Source organism: Suricata suricatta, chromosome 7, assembly GCF_006229205.1.
Source record: "Suricata suricatta isolate VVHF042 chromosome 7, meerkat_22Aug2017_6uvM2_HiC, whole genome shotgun sequence".
NCBI lineage: Eukaryota > Metazoa > Chordata > Mammalia > Carnivora > Herpestidae > Suricata > Suricata suricatta.
Genome location: NC_043706.1, coordinates 125,097,466 through 125,103,465, shown reverse-complemented (window position 1 = coordinate 125,103,465; position 6,000 = coordinate 125,097,466).

Below are 6,000 nucleotides of genomic sequence, written 5' to 3'. Positions count from 1 at the left end.
ATAAACTACAACTTCATTAGAAAGTCAGTTTAGAAAGTTTCTTTCATCTAGCTTCACCTTAACATCTCCAAGAGTTTCTAACATGTATTCCCAGCGCATATGCCAGCAGAAAAGATAAAGCCTGAATGCATCAGTTCGCCTCTAGGGAAGCATTCTGTCTCCTGCAATTCCTCCTTCTTCCTGTGAGTAGACACTGTGATATGAGTGTTCCAGGTGATGGCCATGGAGTGAGACGAAGGACATCCTTATCCCCATAATATAAATTCTAGTTTCTAATTAAGTAAATTTAGTAAAGAGTGGAGATGAGAATGTATGAGAATATACTAGACAAGAAGACTCCCTGAGTACCTCTTGTCTACTGAAACTGAATCATAACACTTCCACGGCAATGAACCTGAATTGCTTCATATCCATTTCTGTCACAACGAGCCTTGGGTTTCTGCCTCCAAGGGAACATGTTCATTACAGTGAATAGAAATGTGGAGCAGGGGAGGGGAAGTGATATTCTTATTCTTATTCAACCTCATGTCTTGCTTCATCAGGACTTCTTTTTTTTTTTTACATATATCTTTTTATGGAAAATTAATAAGGGCTATAATTACTGTTATAAAGAAAGAGGTCAAAACCTCTCTTTTGCTTGCAGAAAGGGCCTTAGAGGCCAAGGAGAGGCACGTAAACAGAGACACTGTTTGCCACTCTCCTCTGTTTAGGGATTAAACGTTGGTTAGCACTGTCCATCAAGAGAAGACACACTAAAAAAAATGAAATTGGTCAGGACAGACCCTTGCACGTCAGAAGTCAGAGAGATGCATCTTATCCTGGCTGGTAGCTCAGTGCCAACCTGCCAGGCCCACACCCTCTCAGGCCTTTCTATTTCTATTTTTCCAAAGTTTAAAATGAAAACAGTCATTTAAAATGCTGTATAGAAGAAGAAATTGAACACAAGCCTCAGAAAATTGCTGCCAGCAAAGAAATGACAGAGGGTAAAAATATCTGGGAAGATGATGCTCTGTTCCTGAATCACACCTGTGGCCAGGCAGCTCCATGTGTCTGAAAATGTCGCACGATTCCTTGCTGGCTATAGCCATGGGGCAGAATGGGGGATTCACTAGCTCAGCATTTAGGAGACAGTCAGAGCTTCCAAAGTGTAAGTGGACTGGCCAACTAATGGTCACTCATGCAACCTGATGTGGCCCTTGTCCTTCACTCTGCCTCTCCTCGTCTCAAGCTTCCTGGGAAAGCAGCCAGGAGGCTGCATGAAGCTAAGCATGAGAGTAGGGCAGTAGGTTGCAGTGCAGATATTTTGGAACTCACATTCCTCCAAACTCCACTCAGAGGTTTGAGAAATTTGAGGCCACTTGCCTCTCTCCTTTGATTCATGTGGTTTGAATATCCACCCTGGTGTTTGTAGGTCAGTTTAACTCCAATGCTTAGGCTTGTGTGAACCTAGGGCCCTCACGCCATGTCTCCTGATTCTTGATGTTTAGGCTGCCTTCTGTATCCACCGTGTATCCAAGTGAGCTGCCTGTCACTGTCAAGGCAAATGCTTCACCTTCCACCTGCGTCCATAACACATGCATTCACATCACACCATGCATGAGGATATTAACTTTACTGGAGATACTGGGGCCCTTGGGGAGGGTCCTATCACATAACAAGCAGCCTTCAGCAAACCCCCTCCCTTTGACCCCAGTGGCATTCTTCTTTCTCCTCCACCCAACTCCTTTTCCAGAATAATAAACACATTTTCCTTTTGCCTTCTATAGAACAGTTGTATTTCTTCCAGCAGACCGTGAAATGTCACTAGCTGTCCCCAAGCTCTGACAGGGTATTTTTTCCAAGAACAGAAACAGTCTTTTTTTAAAGGGAGATTCTGGTATCAGATGTTTATCTAATAATAACATTGGCTGCGTTTTATATTGGCCATCCCAGGAATGATATTTGTATTTAGTAATGCAGAAGAAGGGATTGAGAAATGAGGCATCAAAGGCCGGGGGAGAAGTGAGTTAATTCATCTGTTATCCAGCCAGACTTTTCTCATACCTTATGTTTTCCTGTTCTAGGTGTTAGAGAGCAACAAATGGATTTTCTAGAGCTTTGTGTTATTCTGTTGGCATATATCCTAGGAGGAACGACTGTTGGGTCCTTGCGTCTTAGGAGTAACTTCCCGTATGGGTGCTTCACCACGCTGCTGTCACTTGAAGCAGTGCTGACTGATTTTGTGACTTCTTTTCCAAAGCTCCATCTATCACATATTAAGTAAAATGCAAATTAACTTCATACTGAGAATATTCCATGGTCTGAGACACACCCAAGGGTTAGGAAACATTCCTTTAAAGGTGCTCTCTTTGTTCCAAACCATACATTGCTGAAGAGTCCTCTGTGTTAGTCTGCCCAGACTGGCGTAACAAAATACCATAGACAGCGTGACTTACACCACAGAAATTACTTTTCTCACGGTTCTGGGGGTCAGAAATCTGAGATCAAAGTGCCATCAGGTTGGTTTCTGGTTGGACCTCTCTTCTTGACTTAGCAATGGCTGCCTCTTCCTATCAGATCAAAGTTTCACCCTTATGACCTGGTTTAACCTTCTTACTCCCCTGTAGGCCCGATCTCCAAATATATTCACATTGCGAGTCAGGTCTTCAACATCATGTATTTTGGGGGAACACATTTCAGTCCTAACAGATTGGATTCAAAGTTCTCCTAAATGGGACAACTTCAAAGAGTGGCCTTGTCAAAACGGCCCTACCGCTCTTCATACCACATGTGATTTCTGAGATAAAACCACACACGTGAGCTTTACAGCTTCAAACACTCTAGCACTTAACATATTTTATAGCTTAAAAATGTCTTTAGAATCATTAGGTCATTTGGTTCTTCCAACTATGAGAAAGAGGGAAGCGAGGTAGCCTTATCCTTACCTCGAGATGGAGGAAGGCTCATGGAGGAAAGCCAGTCTTAGAAATGCCTTTGGCTGGTGAGGGGTGGGGCTGGGATGGGGTCTCCATTCTTGGCTCTGGGAAGGCCCCAGGCCCCAGTGTAGGATTTATGCCTCGCAGTGAGGCCCGACATCCACCTACTTGCACAGAAACCAAAACAAGCTTTTCCAAGAATATAGAAAATAAGAAGCTCGCATCAGACATTAGACACATTAAAATGTGTGCCTTAGTGGCAGGAGGAGGAATGGGGGAGAGAATAATGGTGATAAAAAGGAAAAGTCAGGCAGATAAAAACAAAAGAGGAAGCTGACACCAAGCTGGACAGTAGTGTGACATGAACCTGAGGCCATGACTAACTCGGCCCTCCATACCTGTGAAACAGAGGAAAGGGGCTCCGTGCCCAGAATGTCAGAGAAAGCACTTGAAACACTCATCCTGCCCTTTCTGAACCATCATCTTATAATAAGCATAAAGAAAACCCTGGAGTTTTGTTAAAAGTGGTTGTCATCCCAACCACTTGGGACTGTCCTTGCTTCCTTGGAGTTTTAGCCTAACTGATACTGAATTAACTGTGGCAGCCTTGCTCATTCGAGAGGCTGATTTTTGAGGTAAGAACACAACTTTAGAGTGAGGCATGTCTAGGCTCAAGGCCCAGGAAGGCTCTCCTGGTGAGGAAGGAGCCGTGATGAACAGATTCTCTCATCTGTGAAATGGGAACAAATGACCCACCCTTCAGGGTTTTATAAGGACCAGAGCAAAGCGTGTAAGGAGTCTAGCATGAGTGTCTGACAACATAGACTATAAAGGGAGGGTTGGTATTTTCAATTTCTAGTGAAGTGTCAAGTGAGAATGGAGCTTAGAGGTGATTGTATCTTCTCAAGACCCACAGACAGTTTAAAAGTGACCAGATTTAGTGACCAGTTTTTCATTGGGGAAGTCACATATGAAAGCATTAAGCCATGAAGTTCTGTGCTTATTAAATATCCACCATAACTAAAGACAGTTGCAGGAGTTCAATAGTAACAGCCCATGTTCTTTTCTAGCTTTTTCAGAAATTATGTTGTCAGAGGAATATCCCATGACTCCCTGAAGAAAACACTTAGTTCTTGTTAATCACAGAGAAAATGGTGACATCAGAGCAAGAAATGTTCAAATATGGAAGTACTGTAATGCCCAGAGACTTACTTTAATTTTACTTTTTAAAAAAAGAGTCTTATTTTTAGTAATCTCTACACCCTATATAGGGCTCAAACCCACAACCCTGAAAACTTACTAACTTTTAAAGGTGACTAAGTAGGAAAGATCCATGTTCAAAGGATCACAGACTACCCTTTGTACTCTTATTTTTAAAACAAATTACTTTCAGGGTGCTTGGGTGGCTTAGTTGGTTGAGCGTCTGCCTTTGGCTCAGGTCATGATCTCACGGTTCATGGGTTCAAGCCCCGTGTCAGGCTCTGTGCTGACGGCTAGCCCAGAGCCTGGAGCCTGTTTTCGAATTCTATGTCTCCCTCTCTCTCTGACCCTCCCCCGCTCATGCTGTCTCTCAAAAGTAAATAAAACATTTTAAAAAATAAAAAAAATTACTTTCTCCGCATTAGAAATTTTCATCTTTCCCTCTTGTTTTCCTCAAAATATAATGAAATGGTAAATGGGACCAAATTGGGATGATTACAATAAATGAGCATTGTAACTTCTACGTGGAGTTTTTTGGCCAATGAGAGATTTAAATCAAACTGTCCTTTGCCTTTGAGGTGTCTGTGTGTGTGTGTGTGTGTGTGTGTGTGTGTGTGTGTGTGAGAGAGAGAGAGACAGAGACAGAGAAACAGAGACAGAGTTAGACAAACATTTGCCAATAGAATGAATATAGGTCAACTCTCTATTAGAGAGAAGATCTGGGTCTTCAAAGTTAAGTTTCAGAGATGTTTCTCCTTTTGTTAACTGCAAAGTGGATACAGAACTTTCTTAAATTCCAGGTTCTTCAAGGCTATTATGGAGATTGATTGAAATAGAATATTAAGATTCTAGATGCAGTCTCTCTGGCTCTGAGTTTAGCCTTTTCTCCCTTATCTTGGCACCTTACTCTTATAGACCAGAACCCTCTGAAATGTATATCCCATCTTAAAAGAACTTTCTGTGTCTCCATTGCTACTCCATGGTTCATATTACATTTTCCTTCCCTTTTACAGTTACACTTCTTCTTAAATGACTTAATACGGATCATTTCCCATGAGCCCCTTCTTCAATTAGTCCCCAGCAATCTGCGTTTACCTTCTACTAAAAAGGTACTTTTAAAGTTTCTAATGGTCTCCTAATCAGTTTTCATATCTGTTTTTGTTCTATCAGTTCCTTAAATGCATTGAAAGTCTACTCTTTCCTATCTACACTTCCTCCTTCAAAAAGTCTGTGTCCTCACATATTTCTCAACTGCAAATCCCTAGTCTTAACCTTGTTGTTTTTGCTTCAGTTTAAAATATTCCATTGCATGAATCCAACATCTAGTTCTTTCAATCTAATGAGTTATACTCTGGTTTCTCTTCAGATCACAATCTAATGAGTTATATATAAATTTTAAATTGTGTTCAATTTATATTTTTCATGTTATGAGAGACATTAATTTTATCTTTTTTAAAAGCATTGTAACAATTGTTTTCTAACTCTATGGGCCCTCAGAGATCTCCAAAAACATTTATAAACTATAATTTGTTACTATAACAGAAATTCTCCCAGCCTCTGTTGGCTTTCTGATTGGTTTCTTCAGTGCCTATAACCTCTGGGGCCCAAAACATTTGGAAGAAATACAATGATCTGTGTCAGTGCAATTGGATTCTGCCCGCTCAAACTTGAACCTGTAGCAGAATCAGCAAGATTGCTAGACCCAATTCCACAGTTCTGAGTCAGTAGTTCTGAGGTGAGGCCCAAGAATGTATGGTTCTAAAAGTTCCCTGCTGATGCCGATGGTCCAGGGACAGCACTCTGAGAAGCACTATCTGAAAGAAAGTAACCTCAAATGCACTGATGATATTGCTTAGAAAGAGCATCTTGATCCTTCTAACGTGGG